Below are 20384 nucleotides of genomic sequence, written 5' to 3' on the forward strand. Positions count from 1 at the left end.
GCCGGGGGGTCCGTGTGGAGACAGGGGGAGTAGAAACCTGTCTGTTTCAATGCAGTAGAACTCTTCAGCTTCGTATTCCCTTTCCCGTAGGGCACAAACAAAGAGCACGGACCACAAAAGTGCAAATCCTTCAGTTTATTTTTGCTGCAGTTTCACTCCATAGTACAGCTAGATGGGGCAGCCATTACTCGTTTCATCCCAAGCGTGGGACTTGATCACATAACGCCATCCACCTATCGTAATTACTTATATACTCACAACACTTTTTGGGGGGATTTTTTCCACTTTTTTTCCCCCGGGTTTCAGACCCACACCTCTTAAAGCGACAACACCATGCATTGGGTTCCCAACTAAATTTCGTCAACCTTTACAAAGACATGCTTTAACAAGGCTAAATCCAACATTTGTTAAATAAAATGAATTCGATACATAATTGATCGATGGACCGTGGTTGTCCAGGCATAAATGCCATAGTCCTTCTTTTTTGGGCTTCACATGAATTGTTGAATGGCCTGTATCAGGTCCACAATCAAACAACCTGTACAAAAATAGATATAAATATATACTTTACACTATTGCATAAATAAATAGATATAAATAGGTTGTAAATACATATCATAAATATGCTAAAATCATTGTAAAATATCCAAAATAAAAATATTTTTTATACATTGTTTTTGTGGAAAATAGCCTTTGCCTCATGTTTTCACCCACTTAACCATGATGTTTTAAAGATTCAGTAGGGATCCCACCAATGCATTTTAATGTTCACATCTAATACATATATTAACTATAAAATGTCCCAAAATAACAGTGCCAATGTGCAAATAACAATTTACTAAGTGGTTAAAAAGAAGAGTATTCTTTATAAGGGGATGTCTGCGGCAGCACAACATGTTCCCAACCGATGGCCCATTTCTGTTTAAATACACTAATGGTGTCTGGAAATATTAACCAACTATGAATAGAATGAGGGGACTGTGTTATCATCTGAGATGGCCCAACTGAAAGTGACTGGTTTATACACTGAATACTTTCACTTGTAATGTGTAGTTTCTTGTAATTGCAGATTTAAAGGGATATAGAGGGATTTAAAATATTGTCTACCTGTCTACAAGCTTGCATGGAGTTCCTCTGAACTATTGAGGCCATTGGGATGTTTACTGTCGAGGCTCAGAATGTAATGCAGGAAATGGCCAACAGCAACAGCTCACAAAATCCGAGCACCCAAGATATGGTGGATATTATGTTTGATATGATGAATGAACCCAGCCAGCCTGCCGCCAACAGTACTATGACAATCAATGCATCGAAGTCACATATTACGACCCCATTTAAACCACCATTAAAGTTCTATCAGTTGATGCTGAAAGATAATATCGACATGTTTCAGGAGCAAGTTGTTTCAGATTTAAAGAACGTAAACAAAGTAACCATCAGGGCAACAGCGCAAAACAAAAATAAAAACAAAAAAGATAAAAAGTCACTCCAATATTGCCAACTCATGACAAAAATCAAAAACAACAAGGATATCGTTGTGCGAAATGCCGACAAGGGAGGCAACGTTGTCCTGTGGCAAAAGGAGGACTACGTAAAGGAAGGATTAAAATAGCTCAACGATGAACTTTGCTATGGTAAAAGCAGCAAAGCAATATGGAATAATGTACATACAGCCTTCCGAACAAAACTCATGGCCTGGCGTGAGCAGGGTGTATTGACGACTGATGAATTCAAGTATTTATGGAATCCGAATCCATCGATTCCAATATTGTACTTTATACCCAAAGTGCATAAGGACTCCGCGAAGCCACCAGGTAGGCCGATTATATCTGCCAAAAATGGCATATTTGAAAACACTTCAATCTTTGTTGACTTTTTCCTGCAAGAATTTGTTGTCAGTCTGGTTTCATACATCAAAGATACTGGGGACTTTTTAACTGAGATGAAGGATTTTGTATGGAGTGACAAATATTTATTGGTCACTCTAGATGTAACTGCCCTTTATACATCGATTAGACATGATGATGGATTACGGGCCCTAAAATACTATTTAGCAAGAAAAGGGTCACAATATGAAGAACACAACAAAATGTTGCTCAACATGGTCAAGCTATGCTTAGAAAATAACCTTTTTTTGTTCCAGGATAAGATGTACCAACAACGGAGGGGTGTGGGGATGGGGGCTAGCTTCTCCCCCAGCTATGTGTGTCTACACATGGGCTGGTGGGAGGAGCAGGTCCTGATGGCCAAACACTCAAGCACACTGGAAAAACATATCACAAGTTGGTGGAGGTACATCGATGACTTGTTTTTGGTGTGGGATGGCAGTGAGGCGGATGCAATGAGGTTTATCGAGTCACTTAACCAAAACGATTTAAACTTAAACTTGAAAGCGACTTGTAGTCATTCTATGGTTACGTTCCTAGACGTAGAAGTGTACATTGAAAATGGGAAACTAGAAACCAAGTTGCACCGGAAACCCACGGCGGGAAATGCTACCCTGCACGCAAGTAGTGCCCATCCCAATCACCTAGTGCAGAGCATTCCCTATGGTGAGCTCCTGCGCATAAAGCGAATCTTTAGCAATGAAGCTACACTCCAGACAGCACAGGACGAATGTATTGCCAGGTTTAAAGAACGTGGATATAGCAATCATTTTTTAAAGAAGGCTTTGCAGAAATGTAATTCTGTAGACAGAAAAGAACTATTAGGCAACCGTACTGCTCGAAATAAGCAAGATGATGCCAATGACACGTTCAGATTCATCCTAGATTACAACAAGGAACACGTAAAGGTCCGGAAAATAATCAAACAAAACCGGCATCTTATAAAACAGGATCCCATTATAGGTGCTAAGGTCCCAAAAAACCCTATGATAACATATAGAAGGGGGACATCAATGAAGGACACCCTAGTGGAAAATGACCCAGCTGGTCTTCCACCCAAAGGCACTTGGCTCAAACAGAGAAAGGGATTCTACAAGTGCAGGACATGCAAAGCCTGTCAGCACGGGATTAACACCACAGATATTTCCATGCCATTTGGGGGGCCAAATAAGGTTATCACAAAAGCACTGGATTGTAAAACCGATCATGGGTTACGGTATGTCGGTAGTACGACCTTACCAGGGCACCAAAGGGTACTCTAGCACCTACGCGCAATCAAAAATCATGATCAAACCTATCCGGTGGCCCGGCATTTTCAGAAACACCATGAGGGTGACCCTAAGGATCTAAAATATTTTTTGATCGACTCTGTGCCAAGAAATAAATGTGGTGGAGACAGAGTCAAGAACCTTATGTTGCCTGAAATGCATTACATTCTGAGCCTCGACAGTAAACATCCCAATCGCCTCAATAGTTCAGAGGAACTCCATGCAAGCTTGTAGACAGGTAGACAATATTTTAAATCCCTCTATATCCCTTTAAATCTGCAATTACAAGAAACTACACATTACAAGTGAAAGTATTCAGTGTATAAACCAGTCACTTTCAGTTGGGCCATCTCAGATGATAACACAGTCCCCTTATTCTATTCATATTTGGTTAATATTTCCAGACACCATTAGTGTATTTAAACAGAAATGGGCCATCGGTTGGGAACATGTTGTGCTGCCGCAGACATCCCCTTATAAAGAATACTCTTCTTTTGAACCACTTAATAAATTGTTATTTGCACATTGGCACTGTTATTTTGAGATATTTTATAATTAATATATGTTTTAGATGTGAACATTAAAATGCATTGGTGGGATCCCTACTGAACCTTTAAAACATCATGGTTAAGTGGGTGAAAACATGAGGCAAATGCTATTTTTCCACAAATACAATGTATACATTTGTTTTTTTTGGATTTTTACAATGATTTTAGCATATTTATGATATGTATTTAAAACTATTTATATCTATTTATTTATGCAATAGTGTAAAGTATATATTTATATCTATTTTTGTACAGGTTGTTTGATTGTGGACCCGATACAGGCCATTCAACAATTCATGTGAAGCCCAAAAAAAAGGACTATTGCATTTATGCCTGGACGACCACGGTCCATCGATCAATTATGTATGGAATTAATTTTATTTAACCGCATCACTGCGGCGGTTATTTTCGCGCTACGCGGCTTTTTTCTACAAGCCGCGTTAGATGACGAGCTCAGCTCGTCATCCGCACACGCCCCCCGTGGCTGATGACGAGCTGAGCTCGTCATCAGCATTGAAGGGGTTAACAAAAGTTGGATTTAGCCTTGTTAAAGCATGTCTTTGTAAATAGGTTGACGAAATTTAGTTGGGAACCCAATGCATGGTGTTGTCACTTTAAGAAGTGTGGGTCTTAAACCGGGGGAAAAAAAGTGAAAAAAATCCCAATAAAAAGTGTTGTGAGTATATAAGTAATTACGATAGGTGGATGGCGTCATGTGATCAAGTCCCATGCTTGGGATGAAACGCGTAATGGCCGCCCCATCTAGCTGTACTATGGAGTGAAACTGCAGTAAAAATAAACTGAAGGATTTGCACTTTTGTGGTCCGTGCTCTTTGTTTGTGCCCTACGGGAAAGGGAATACGAAGCTGAAGAGTTCTACTGCATATATATATATATATAAATACATAATAATGAAGTCTGATGGTTTGTGGCTAAGAAGGTGTTGAGGTTTAGTGTGTTTGTTTTAAAGTAGGCTTCTTGCTTTCAGTCTAGATATGAAGCCCGTATTGTAAGGAGGAGGAGACAGGACTTCGCCCCACAACACCTGCACCACACTAGCCACTCTGCACCGGGAGGCGCTTTGAAAAACAGACTCGGGCTCCCGATGCGCAGGAAACTCGTATTGTGAGGAGGAGGGGGCAGGACTTCGCCCCTGCAGCACCTGTGCTGCACCATCCACTCTGCACCCAGAAGCGATTTAAAAACAGACTTGGGCTCCAGCTGCACAGGACACATCTGGGCGCATGCCCAGGCGAAGACCGAGCCAAGAGCTGGCCCGTCTGTGCCCATCAGCGACCGGCAGAGGCTGGGCTGGGCCAGGTCCCTTGGTTTTTTGGCTTGAAACAAGTTTTAAGGTACTGTTTTTCTCTTTTGCTGCTCTTACTTTTGACCTTCTCTGTATTTTGTTTGAAATGCCCTGCTGGTAGTCTCTGTTCTGCCTTCCCCAGTCTGTTCAATGAGCCTACATCATCTGTTCCTGAGATAAGTTTTTTCAATCCCATAACTGTGGTCAAAAGAAAGATGACTGCTGGGGGATAAGGAGGTAATACAGCCGCTACACTAGATTCCTTCCTAACTAGGGCAGCTAGCGTTATCTCAAAAGACATAGCCCTGACTGAAAGGAGACTTTCTCAGGATATTGGGAAAGTTGTACATGATGTAACACCAAAGGAGAATTTTGAAGCCGAAGTTAAAGCTAACGGGTCAACCCCTGAACTAGTTTAATTGCATGCTGCCATTCCATCCATTAAGGTTTCTAATACTAAGAATGCTCTGACAAAGGAGGTTGATGACTCCGCCCTTAACGGCCCCCCAATTAAAAGGAAGAGGACTGGTTGTAAAAGAGTCCCGTGGGCCACACCACGGAAAAGGATGTTACTATCAGTGAACATTGAATCTGAACAATTTCTTGACACTTTTGTACCTAGGTTGGAATCGCTGTCCAATGGTTTTATAGCACCCATACGGGAACAGTTGGATGTTATAGAGGTGAAGTTTAACTCTCTTAACTCTCGTCTTCTGCCAGAACTCTGATAATTTATTGGCAAAGTACCCGTGATGGAGGACTGTACCTCTGGGACTACCACAAGGGGACTGTCTAGCACTGGGGCATTACCTGTTGTGACTAGTTGCCCAACACAGGTGATACAGAAGATGCAAAACACTATGCTATTGGGTCAGGGGGCGACCCAAGGAACTGGAACTGGAACCACTTGTGCTACTTATGACTCTCCAACGCAGGTAGCACACATACAAAGGGTTTGATTGATGCAGGGGAGTTCTACTTATACAACCACCTTAAACAGACCAGACCAGGCAAAATATCGATCCTAGGACTCCTTAGAGATGCCTCCAGAATCAGCACCTTTAGCTGTAATTTTACTGGGATCCCACATATTTCACAAGGCTCAAAAGAATCCACACTGATTCTTATGCATAAGGTCACTCACTGGTGTGATACCAATGTTGTTAATGGTCAATACCTGTCTTTACATATTATCGTGGCCAGAAGAGCAGGATGGGTGGGACATAGAGTAGTGAAAAACATCGAGGGGGACTGTGACATTGTCAATGTGAGATACCCTGCTCAAGCGAAAGCCCTTACTGAGTGTCAGTTTAGGAGAAGTTCCAAAACATTGATTAGGGTTGTCCCCCTTCAGTATTTTTATCCCTCAAAACACTTCTCCTCAAACTACCCTGGCCATTTTGCTTCTCGATTAGCCCGACCCACTCAGGGCAATAAAGACAGATTTGAACTCCACCTAGCTAACAGATTTGAACCTCTGTTAAGCCCTCAGGGGTTAAATGGTAATGACTGATTAGACAGAGACAAAAGGCATAAGGCCATTGGGCCCGGCTAGTACAATATCCGTTCTACCTACTTCTTCTGCTTCAACTCCCAAGCCAGTATCTATCACTCCTGACCCCTCATGTATGAAGGTCCTGTCTTGGAACATTGCAGGCCTAAAGTCTAAAATAGACAATGTAGTGTGGTGGGGTTCCTTGCATGTTGCCATATGATTGCTTTACAGGAAACCTGGGACACTACTGAGAGCTTCTTCCTGTTTGGTTTTATCTCATTGACTCAGTGTGCAACTGCTTCAACAGTGGGCAGAGCCATGGGGGGTCTTCTACTACTGGTTTCACTCAAACTAGCATGTAAAACTAAAATGGTAGATTGTCATTCACTCCATCTGTTAGCAGAGGAACTGCTGTTTAAGAATCATCCTCCCATGTTAGAAGTTAATTTTTATAACTCTTTTAACAGAAGTTCTGAGACCGAACACTCAGCAGCGCTAGAGGGGTTTCTTGAACATTATGGAGAGAGGAAACACACATACTATGATGATATAATTCTAGGAGATTTTAATACACATTTATGTCACCTCAATTGTATTATCACAACGGGCTACTCAGATTCCCCACCAATGTTGACTCATTTTGAGCACTTGTAATCAGGCACCCAAATGGAACAGTTTCTTTCAGCTAACAATTTGTGCTGTCTAGAGCAAATGGGTGTGTATACCCTTATTCCTACCAAAACAGGCAGTGGCTGCGCTAGTACCTTTGATTTTATAATGTTGTCTGCATTGTAAGTTCCTGCAGCTCTTAAGCTGAGTGTCTCTTTGAGCAGCTATAGTGATCACAACCCCCTTGTGCTTGAACTGGTTTACTCCTTTGCTCTGCATGGAGGGGAGAGCAGGAGTATTCCAAATTCTTCTATTAGTCCTAATGATCAAACGTGTAGGCTGAAGTGGAAGAAGGTGACAACGGAGACCTTTCTTGATAATTTGCATACCGAGTGTGCACCAGAGATTTCATTATGTATAGATACAGGTGTGAACGACAGAGCTGTCTTAGATGCCTTTGACAAGCTAACCAAGCAGATATGAAATCTTTTAACTATCATAAGCAGGTCCAATGGTGCCAAGGAAACGCAGGGGTTTGGTAAAAACTGCTCTGTGTCCCATAGACATTTATTGTCGGCCTTAAAACAAGTTCCGAGTGACGAGGTGGAGGTTAGGACCTGTTGGAGGGTCTTTACAATTGCAATTCAACAGAAGAAGAAGTTCATTACGGAACAGGCTTGGGAGGCTCTTGGGCAGGCTAGTGTACTATCAGACAGTATGAAGTTCTGGGCGATGGTCAACAGCCCTCTTTTTTCCAATTCAGCTAATTCAAGTGAGGCTGCACTATAGCTGCTGAGTGATGGGTTCAGCACTTTGAAGGGATGTATAGTGCCGGTGATTTGAAAGGATGTGATGTACAATGGGAGCCTGATTCAACTAGCACACCACTGCACTTTACCGCAGATGGGGTACATAAAGCTAAGCTGACCACAGCTGGGGGAAAAGTGCTGCGTCCGGATGGGGTTCCTTTGGACCTGTATAAGGCTGACCCTCTGGTATGGGCTAGGATTTTTAATGCGGCCTGTAGGTGTGGTTTTCCCCCCTCGTGGGCTAAGGCCATTATTATACCTATTTCTAAAAAGGGTATGATGGAGGATCCTGCATGCTACTGACCAATTTCCTTCTTAGACTCTGCTGCTGAAATTATGAGGTAAGTGATTTTAGAACGTTTAAACTCTTGGCTAGATAATCCTAATGTTATTTCTTACCTACAGTATGGCTTTAGGCAAAGTAAAGGGACACTTGATCGATGTATCAACTTGCATCTAGTGGAAGGGAAATATACAGTAGTAATGAAGGGCTCCCTGTACATGGCCTTTATGTACCTAACTTCTGCGTTCAACCATGTAAATAGATGAAAATTGTGGTTGATCCTTAAGGATTTGGACCTGGACGCAGACCTGGTAGCATTTTTACACTCGTCCCACACCAATACTATTTCAGCAGTAATATTTAATGAGGATGGCAGTGTGTTGGATTCCTGGAAAGTCAGGAGAGGGGACCGGCAGGGATGCATTTTGGCTTTTCTACTATTTACACTTTATATTAATAACCTAGGGAACCTTTACGTGTCTAGTGGTAAAGACATCCAAGGAGCTGGCTTTAAATTGATCCCTGCACTTTTGTATGCAGATGATGCAGGGTTGTTTTCCAGGACTTCTGTAGGCCTTAAAAAATATTTAAATGTTTTTATTGATTTTATGGATTCACTTGATCTCGCCATTAATTTTACAAAATCCCAAACTATGAAGATAGGTACACAGAAGGCTGCTAGGTGCAAGTTCTTATGCAGAGGGGAAGAATTAACTAAAGTGTCAACTTCCACTATTTGGGGGTGCTGTCTGATGACCGAGGGACCTGAGTAGCGCAAAGAACACTCAAAAAGAATGTTCTGACAAGAGCAGCTGGGGTAACATTGAACTTTGCAAAACAACTTGGGTCAAAGCCCATACCCACTCTACTAAAGGTGTACAGGGAAAAATGTGTCCTTATGACCACATATGGATGGGATGTTTTGGGGACATAAGGATGTAAGGGATATGAAGAGGCTTGAAAATAAATGTATGCGTAGGCTTCTTGCTGTTGCCCCTAGTTCCCCAGCATTTGTTGTGCATGAGGAGCTTGGCATAGGCTATAGTCCAATTCATTTGGTAGATTTTAGCCTTTTGAAAAAAAAAAATTTTAAATGTACATGTGGAACTTTTCTAAGTCATTGCATTTTTAAATGTCGTTCTATGTTTTTGCTTTTATGGCTTTTAGTGGCTGAGTAAAGTTTCTTTGACTTTATTAGCCTGATTTGTTAATAAGGTCTTATTTTGAATGCTAGAAGTTCATCCATTTGTTAAGTTTGGAGATTTTGGGTTTGATTTGGATTAGGGATTGTCCCAGTCTCAGATCCTGGTAACTTTGTTCTGTATTAAGTATTTCTAGAATTGGTGGTGTTTTGGATGGCTTCTTGCAAATGTTCCTTGAGAGGATTGATGTCACCATTTCACTGTGTTATTTGTCTTTACTTCTTGGAACATGGTGTTGTCATAGACATTACACAAAGAAATGTGATACTTAGATTAGTGTCTGAGGATTGATCCTTGCAGGTGACCAATTCACATATCCTCGAAATAATCCATTAATTATCATGTTGTTAGTAATTGGGGGATAAGGCATATACTGTTTTTGATTGGAAAGCATTCATATTTATGGAACAGTTTCCAAGTTTAATTTGATAGGCTGCTTGGACACTAGTTTGCATTTGTTTTACCATCGATTGTAAGTGGTAATTAGTGTTTTTATTATATATTTATTACATATTAATTTTATTTTGTCTCATTGTTATACATGCATATATATTTATTGTAATATTGTTTGTTTCATTTTGAATTATGATGATTTGTCTAGTGTAAAATATTTTGGTTTTCTTATTTGTTGTGATGGTTCCTTAGTTTAAAGTGTTGGTGATGTTTTTTACTTCTTTATTTTTGTTGATGATATTCTTATAAGACCTGGACAGCTGTCGGCTATCCAGGTCTTTGACACTGTCTTTCAACATGTTAAGCTGACCACGAACAAATGCCTGGTTGCTTCAAGATACGTACACCTAGGATCACAGGTTAAAAAGCCTCCAACAGCAATGCTTGGGAGTCCATCTATCCAGAGATCAGTCAGAAGTAATCTTGAAGTGCAGTAGGCGGTTCTGCCTTAAAGGCGTATCCACCAGCACTCTGGAAGGCGACCTCCAGGGCTGGCAGCACAGACTCTTATCCTTACAGGTTAATCGCAAGAGCATCAGAGAGTGATTGGAAAGGGTCCAAGGCTCTGTAAGCCACTCCAATACTATAGAGGAGCACCAACAGAGATCGATTCCGGATTATGAGTGGTGCACAGTAGAATAACATAAGTGCAAACTTTATCCCCTGTATTTGACACGGTAAGTGTTGTGTATGTCAAGAAATTTAATTTTGTACTTTGTCCCATAGTGCGGCATAGAGGACTCTGGAGGGGGAAGACACTTGTCTTTACGTATCCCTTTTTTGTCTAAAACCAAATTGAAGTCTCCACCCCAAATATTAAAGTGGCCCACATTTTGACACATTTTGACGCAATATTTCTGCGATTTTGCTGTACACCTTGGTATTGACTGTATTTGGGCTGTAAACTTTCACAATGAGAACTGGGTAGTCCACTAGCCAACATAATAGTAGCATATATCTGCCTAGAGGCCGGGTCTCTATTGTCAGATGTGTGCTTGAAGTGTACATTACTATATATAAATATAGCAATGCCACAAGATAGCAGTATCCCCACTGATCAGCAAAGCAACCTGGGTAATTGCCGCACAAATGCGTCTCATGAAACAAATCTGTTCCGGTATCCCTGAACCAACTTTTGTTGTTTAGGATTATTCAATCCACCTATGTTCCAAGTCTTCAAAGTTGTTAGAGACATCATGGCCACAGTGGGTCAGACTACAGTTGAATACAGAAGCATATCCCAAATATATCTACACAGACAAGTGTCGGCTTAGTAGTCACTGCAACATATCTGTGATAGTGAGTCTTAAAAAGATGAAGAACTTTGCAATTAAAATCCAACCCAGACAATGAACACAACAAAACCCCCATGCCAAACCTCCTGCTCCCTGCACTCAGCAAGAAACAGCTGATGTCCTACCCATCCTGAACACCAAGTTTGTCAGCGATCGTACACTTTCCAACAGAACACATATCACTAGCTAACAAAATATGATGAACATGGACGTGCTTCCTTTCGATCCCCAGCAGAAGGTAAATTACAAAATGTATCTCTGCACGATGCATACTCCACCCAAATCATACAATGAGCCAACAAAGGATATACATCTGAGCAACTAGGTCCTGTTTAAGGAATTGTTAAAGCAGTAGAGTAATTTACATTCAATATCACTTAGGGCACTCCTAACAGAGCCTGCGGTGGTGGATCCGGGCCCAGAACCCCTCGGGGACTCATCAGCCTCTGATCACTGGCACTGCTTCAGAAATGTCAGGGTGGCCCTGGAGTCCCTAAAGTGTTTTGAGCTACCTCCAATCTCAACTCGCAGTTTTGCAGGATATAACAAAGCAGATTTACCTCCCTTACTGCAAGGCAACTTTTTGGCATCGATAAATTTCCTCTTGGCCTCCTGTACCGTGAGCATAAAATCCGGGAATATGGCAATATTTGCACCTTTATAGCGCAATGGGTTGTTTTCACTGGCAAGCCGGAGAACTGTGTCTCTGTTGCAATAATTGAGTAGTCAAGAAAAGATTTGGCATGCTGGGGATGGGCCTCAGCCCCAAGGAGCAATTAGCAGGTTCAGTCATAAACATAGTAGTGAAGCTTTCATGACCAAACAGTTCCATCAGCACATTTTCAATGAATAGCTCAACTTTAGCTATTTGTGTGGTTTCAGCCAGGCCCACAATCATAATATTGTTCCAAAGGGAGAGCACATTCAGACCTTCAATGTTGGCCACAACCACCAGCAGTTTCTTCTCCATGGGTTGCACCCTAGTCAACTAGCCCGCCCCCCCTCAATACCCCAGCACCGACACATGATGCTCTACACCTTCTAGTCATACAATATGCCTATCAAGGCATTTGGTAAGGTCATCCAGACGCATCTTCATACAATCAGGCTTACCACCTATGGCTGTGAGTCACACTTTCAAGAAGAGGAGTAGTAATTTAATGTCCCCTTTGGGCTCTTGAGTCGCACCCCCATTATCAGGCCAATCAGCCGAACTAACTCTTGCAGATTTGAACTGGTCAAAGGAAAGTTTACTCTGCTGGTGATCTGCCTTACCCATTATACTTCAAGAGCCAGGGACCTACCAAGCAGAATGGTGGCACAGGAAGCGAGAGGTAGGGCGAGCCTACTTCTCCAATGCAAAGTGGTGTTAAGTAGCTAATGAAATGGGCCACATCTCAGAACTGCAGATCTAGGAGAACAATATTTGGCATTACATAAACAGCATGCATCAGTCTCTCATTGGAGGGAGTGCGCTATGTAGTTGAACTGACAGTCCTGTAACAGAAACAGGAAAATTACTACACACACCACTTAAATGAACTCTTTATGGGGAGGAGGTTAGTCCAGATGTTTGTGCATGGTTAAAACACAAATGCTATGTTTAACAAGGAAAGGTTCGTTTTTTAAATATATTATATCTTCATAATGAAATATGCTCTCTATGATATATAAGTTGAGGAGAATTCAAGTATGTGTTGCTTTTTTAATGCATCGGTATGACTCATACAAATTGTGAGATTTAATAGGGTTCAAAACCATGGGCTAAATTTGGTACCGATGCTTAGCTGCCACTATAAGCATGAGCATCAAGTTGAACTGTGCAAAGATTGTCCGTGTTTTTAAAATATCCTATAGCAATCTGTTTGAATAATATGTGTTAGTTTAAAATAGCACATTGACATCTGCTTGCTTTTCATACAAAAATAGCGCTGCATGATATTCTGAGGCAGAACAGATATTCTCATGAGTTCAATCAGTAGGTGCAAGTGCAGGATGATATAAATAGGGATTATCATTTAAACAGAACACATATACTTCTAGGCGACTCCAAAATACTCACGAAGATCAATCTGGTGTTAACTTTGTGATTCAAACTTTCGCCACTGAATCCCATTTTCAGTGGGATGGATGTCCTAAGTATATGAAATGAGTGGTGGCACTCTCACCCAATGCATTCACCTCAATTGATAAGGGGAACTTGTAGTCAGATTGGACAAACTTGTTTTTACTCTTTGTCCTAAGGTCCTGGCTGCACCCAGGGGATGGGGATAGATTACTGGCATAGTCGCTATTCGGCCTAAGCTACCACCAATTCTATGGTGTTTGTACCATTCAAGTAGCTCTATTTGATGCAAATTTAAAATATTTTAGGCACTCCGTGATGCCTTACAAACTCTCCTTGTAGCCTTAAAACTGTTTGGATTTTGTCTACATATACATGTAGACACTGATATAGTCAGTTAATTACAGGAACCAGGGTTGCATAAAGAGACTGAATAGGAGTTGGATCAGGAACAAACACATAGGGTGATTTTGGAACTAATCCCAAATTACCTTTAAACCAATTGGGTAATCCACTGAATTGTTAGGCAAGACGCCCCAATCTATTCTCAAAAATGATGGAAAAATGTTGGTTGTCTAAGTCATATGTGGTAGGGACATCAAGTAGATTTAGGACTGCTAGTTGGTCCTTGTACAAAGAGCTAAGAAGTTCATCTCTTTTGCTGGCCATAGGTTTCTCCACGCCTCTTGGATGTCGGTGGGCTAATTGGCAGCTATGAGGGAACTCTGTGTTTCTTGTTTGAGACTTTGTTGGGTTAAAACACGATTCAGGTGAGACAGTGATGAGATGAGTCTTTGTGGTGTGCATGGGATTTCATGTGAAATAAAGGGATTATGTCACCATTTAAATGAACGGATACTGAGTTACGATACCAGGAGGCAATGCTGTGTCTGTTATGTATAGGGCGAGGGTGGTAACATGCTCTTTTTTTTTACTCAAGTCTTTCTGGTAGTGTGTCACACTCATAGGAATGAAAGGGTGGAAACACTGAATGCATGGGAGAGGGGAATTCAAGAAGGTAGAATAACGAAAAAAGTGATACATCAGGGCTATTATTGGTGGCTAATCAAATGCTTGTTATTTTCAGTCAGCAGTTCATCAGTGCTGTGAAATGGTAAAAAGTTGGCCCTGACAAATTTCGCTCCAATTTCTTGTAAAAGTCTCTGAAAGGTTCTGCGGCCTAGTTGTAAGCAGTAGCGGTCGGTGGTGGGAGTAACTGGCAGACGAATTTCGTTGCGTGCACTGCATTGCATTTGGGGATGCAGTGCGCGCAACTAAATAAATAGATTAACACCTTCGCCGTGGGGCTAATCCCCGCGGCTCTGGGGTGGAGGGGGCGCGCGAATGCCACAGTGCTTGTGACGAGCTCGGCTCGTCGCGCTGCACTGTGGCGCTGTGCTGCCCGTTTGTTAGAACGCTTAGCACAGCGGGGGAATAAGCCCCGCATGTGAGCACCGTGTGTGTCATGACAAGCTCAGCTCATGAGCACACGGCCACCGTGCCTTGAGCACGGAAGGGGCTAATACTCCCCACCCTGCCCCTCCCCCTCCCCACGTCACCGCCCGGCAGCTACTCCCACCACCGACCGCTACTGGTTGTAAGCCTTGTGGATCCCAGATGAGAAGAGGAGTGTCTTGATTATTCCATTGCTCTAATTTTAGCCCCTTTGATCCCAAACGTATTCAAGTAATGTTCTTGGTTATAGCAGTAGGTACTTTTTCAGGTTAACCAATTCAATGTGACACCATATATTTGGGTCCAGAGGTCTTTTGTCAACCTACTACTTTGTAGCAATGCCACCAAATCCAGTGCACCCATTACAAATGCAAGAACAGTGCCCGGATCTGTTTGGGGCATGAACTGAGTTAGACATATTGTTGAATAAGTTTGAGGTTACTCTTTTAAGGTATCCCCATTCAGAGGTAAGTCTGGGGTGGAGGGGAGGTTAATTTAATAATTTAAAAAAGTGACCTGTCCCCCGCCCGTGTCCTACGTTTTCTCGACGCCTGCTCCTGCTCTCCAGCCTCCGGCAGGAACGATAAGCAGGCAGCCTCCCTCCCCTCCTCTAAGCCAATCACAACGCTGCAATGGCAACGTTGTGATTGGGGGGACGCCGCCCAGCCAGGACTTGCGGGAAGGCCATTTTCTCCATGTAGGCTGCCTTGCAGCCTGGATAGTGAAAGGGCAAAGTGCGCATGACTGGTTTGGGTGGCCAGAGAGGGCTGACCAAACAGTCATTGCGCCCTCAGGAGTGGGCACACCAATCCTCCCTCCTGTCCAGACCTGCTCAGAGCAGCCCCGCCAACCCACCGCCCGCAGCCAAACCCTTCTGCTTTCTCTCAGGGCGAGAAGCAGAAACATAAAATGGTAGTTATTACCATTTTATGTTTCTGCTTCTCAGCGACGCTTCTTCGCCCTAGTGGAGGAGCTGCCCCTGATTCAAACAATGTATAAGAACAACAGGAGTAAAACCCATAAACCATGTTGGGATGGGTGTGGAGTATAAAGAACAACAATTCCCAAAAGGTGTCAGTTAAAGGCAGTTAAATGATGTATGCAGTCAGCATTACATGAACAAGAAACAAGGAGGTTCATATGGTTTAAAAGCTTGTTATTCACCAATTCAAAGGAGGGTGTTTCACATGGAAATACAGTTAAACAGCACTGTACAGAGAGAATCATGTGACAACCCGAAGGCACTTGGTGAATGGTGATATTTACAATTGGTGAAAGGTGAAGATGCAAGTGCTGAACGTGAACAGCGTGAACGGCGCAAAGTGACAAAGAAATTATACAGAGATGGCTCCACAGGATTAAGTTATAGTCACTTAAATCATGAAACAAACAATTTTACAGGAGCCAAAAACGTTAAATGCGCCATAAAAATTGCGCTGGGATGTCGACGGCGTTTCGATCCCCTTGTGTCGGGATCGTCATCAGGACAGGGTTGTCGAATTACGAGCAGTGCTCTGGGGAGAAAGGTCGAATCAAACAGGGAAAAGGAAGGGCAACAAGATAGGTGCTTGGGTGGCAGTATTGGGGGGTTGAGGCGGTGGGTGAGGGAGGGGGGGAGGAGCCAGGGCGCGAAGGCAGGAGCACGCGTGCAAGACGGAGAAGAGTAAGTTGCGGGTAGGTGTCAGGAGAGTGGGGGAAGTAAGGTGGACCTGGACAGTGCCAGAGGAAGGGGATGGGGGTGTAGGGGCCAATAATTTGGTGATTAAGTAGGTGAACAATCGCGCATCGGGGTGGCGAGAATTCGAGTGCAAGGTGGGTGAAGCTTAACTAGGGGATAGACGGCGAAGTCCAGGGGAATCGCTAGTATGGTGTTGGAAGGGGGTGGTACCGCGTTTGGGGGATGTTAAAAAAGGGCGTGAAGGAGTAAGTCTCTAAGTATGGTAGTTGTGAACTACTGTGATAAAGGGGAAAAGGCCCCGTGGGTGGGGACGATATGAGGCAAGGTGCTACAGCATACTTGTGCACGCAATAACAATCGCGTGTTCTCTGGATACCCTGGCGGAGGCAACGGGTGCGGCGTCTATGAGAGAAGAACATGAATCGTCATGACCCGTAATGAGGAGATCTTCAATACCCCACAAAATCCCCCCAGAACACGTAACTGGGGACGATACCGGAATAACCAACGGGTGACCTTCTCTGACTCTTCCAACACCTCTGCGGACGACTCAGATGCCGGTTCGTCTTCCTCCACCTCCAGACCTCAACCGCTTCTGCCACCTGTTTTTTTAACCCGCGGCCGCGGTCAACCTCCGCCACAAAATCGCCCAGCCAGGACCAGACAATACCAACCTCAGGCACCAGGCGAGCGCCAAACTCGGAACCGCTACTACCAATGGGGCCCACCCCAGTAACCAACGCGCCAGCCACCTTGGGAACTGAAATGACCATCCCCATCTTCAACCTTTCCAATCACATTTTGACCACCGAAGAAACCACACTTCTGTCTCGGGGTCTCACTTTCTTACCCACTGTACGAACTAACTTCCTGAAGTTACAATCCAATCTCTTAAAATTCTTCAGGAGAATTCATCTCAAGTACTTTTTCGCTGATCGACCTGACTCTATGCCATTCCAGGTCTCTCCCTTTCGGCTTCCGTCCACCTTCAATCCCCCTACCAATCTTATGACACCCGAAATATTGGCTTTTGAACGGCTAGTCATGAAGGAAGTGATGTACCTCAAAACTACACCACGGTTCATCCCTTATAACCTTCCCCTAATTGAAAAACATGCCCTCAACTTCTCCCAAAACAACAGTGAAATCATCTTTAAGCCCGCGGACAAGGGCAGCGGGATCGTCGTCCTAAGCAACACCCAATATGACCAGGAGATCAAACGCCAACTCTCCAATGCTGAACACTACCGCCCTCTCTCCAGAGACCCTCTGAACGACATTATAGAAAAGATTCTATCTACTACGACCTTGGCCAGGGACCTTGACATCATCACCAAGAAGGAATTTGAATACCAGAACAACCCACACCCCAGGACGCCCGTCCTTTACGTCCTCCCGAAAATACACAAAGACGCCACAAATCCACCAGGACGACCCATAGTCTCAGGTTGCGGGTCAATACTGGAACCACTGGGAAAGTACATAGGTGCCATCATCAAGGAATGTGTGCCTACTACCGACACCTTTATACGAGACACAATGGACCTCATTAACACCATAGAAGATAAGGCCTTTGACATGACCACCCAGCTTATAGCCAGGCTAGACATCGAGTCACTCTACACCAACATCCATCATCGGGAAGGGCTCGAAGTAATCAAAAACCTCCTGCTTTCCAGACCCCAACCGACAAAGATCCCAACTGAATTCATCATGGACTTACTTCGAATTGCACTGCAAAACAATTACTTTCTGTATAGAGACACGTTCTACTTACAAATAAAGGGAGTCTCAATGGGCGCTTGCTTCGCCCCCAACTTTGCCATTCTGTTTGTCCACGACATGGAAAAATCACTTATCCTTAACCCTATCAACCCGTACCGACCACAGATTGATCTGTGGCGACGGTACATAGATGACATTCTCCTTATCTGGAATGGTTCTCCAGATACTCTCTTACCCTTTGTCGGTTGGCTCAACAACGCACAGGAACACCAAAAATTCACAAGCGAATACAAGACCAACGACTTACCCTTCCTGGATGTTATAATTTATGCAGAAGATGGTGCCCTCGGTACATCCCCCTACCGAAAACCCACGGAGCGGAATACATTGCTGCACTATTCCAGTTACCATCCCAGAGGCCTGCGTGATGGACTACCTTATGGCCAATTCTTGCGGATCCGCCGCAACTGCAAATGGCGCAAAGACTACTTCAGGGAGGCTGACGTATTGGTTACCAAGCTTATCAACAGAGGTTACCCACTACGCCTAGTGACAAGAGCCAAGAAACGCTCCTGGTACAACCACTGTGTTTTTTGCAATTTTCACCCCGAGTGGGCTGGGTATGCTCAGACGTGAGTCCCAGGCTCTCCACATGACTGGAGTCAAGCTATCCAGGCTGAAGAAGTACCTAGGGTGGTGTGGAGTGCAAAAAAAAAAACGATGGATTTAGGCCCCGATGTTTGTACTGGGGTGAATGTAAGACATTGTTCTGCATTCTGTCCATCAACTGTGTTTTTTGCAATTTTCACCCCGAGTGGGCTGGGTATGCTCAGACGTGAGTCCCAGGCTCTCCACATCACTGGAGTCAAGCTATCCAGGCTGAAGAAGGCTGATAGCCAGAAACCGGTCCTTGGATGCTTGATTCCGGTCTAGGAAAGACATGGCTTGGTAGTTCGGGCTGGACTGTTCCCATGAGGCACAGTGTCAAGGCTGATTTGCATATAGCCATTGTCTGACCTAGGGTGGTGTGGAGTGCAAAAAAACGATGGATTTAGGCCCAGATGTTTGTACTGGGGTGAATGTAAGACAGTGTTCTGCAATCTGTCCATCAACCTGTGTTTTTTGCAGTTTTTTTACAACCACAGTGAAGACCTGCTGACCCCGAACAACAACAAAAAAACGCTGACCAGAATTCCATTCGTCTCCACATTCAGCTCTGACAGCAGCAAGATTAGTAAAATAATCAAGAAAAATTGGCCACTCCTACGATCCCAAGAACAGTTTCGGGAACCACCTTTGTTCTCCTATCAACGGGGCAATAACATCGCCAATCGTCTGGTACATGTCATCACCTGGCCCAACCAATCCACGGATAAACACACCATCACAGCCGCTTGGGGCCTGGAACCTGTGATTGGCCACTACAAATGCCAATCCTGCAGTGTGTGCGACCTCACCATCAACACAAAAGAATTCACCTACAACGGCCTCACACACAAACTCAACCACCACTCCAACTACAAGCCTCACAATGTGATCTATGCGATCCGCTGCCCATGTGACCTCATTTACATCGGCCAGACAACCCAAATGGTTAAGCAGCGGATCATCCAGCACAGAAGCAGAATTAACTGCAATGTGCTGACCGCCCCCCTGGTCTCACACTTTCTCGAAAAACAACATCTTGACACAGACCTGAGATGGATGGTCATTGAAAAACCTACACTGCCAATCAGAGGTGGAATTATGTCCAATCTGCTGAACAGAGCAGAATGCAAATGGATTTCACGTGTTGACTCTGTTAACCATGGCCTCAACACTCTTGATGAGTGGAACAGTACCATCACCGTCTAATACCATGATCCCCATGTACCCCCCTGGTTGCTATACACCTTGGCCATCCAACCCTCTGTGCCTTTATTCACTCAGACCTGACCTGCAACCAGGCCATATCCTGATCATCCCTCCTTATCACACCGCCCCATATCAAATTGAACCTGGTATGTTGACTCCACGCTCTCTGAGTCAAAATTACTTGATAACACATGTATTCTCTTCAGTTATTCCCTAACTGTTTTAAATGTCATATGTTGAGTCACCATTAACAGTTGTCTTAACCATATTTGACTTATGTGCTCCACCTCTGTATTGTGATGCTAACATATATGCCCACCGTCTCGCTCAATTTCAAACATGTAATCTAATTGGCCGATTTTACACTGCTTGACTCATGTTTTACAACCTGTGTTTTAACTATGTCTTCGATCTAGCCAACGTACCAATTGCTTGGGCCACTACTGTCTGATT

This window comes from Lissotriton vulgaris, chromosome 12 (assembly GCF_964263255.1).
Source record: "Lissotriton vulgaris chromosome 12, aLisVul1.2, whole genome shotgun sequence".
In the NCBI taxonomy this organism is placed as follows: Eukaryota; Metazoa; Chordata; class Amphibia; order Caudata; family Salamandridae; genus Lissotriton; species Lissotriton vulgaris.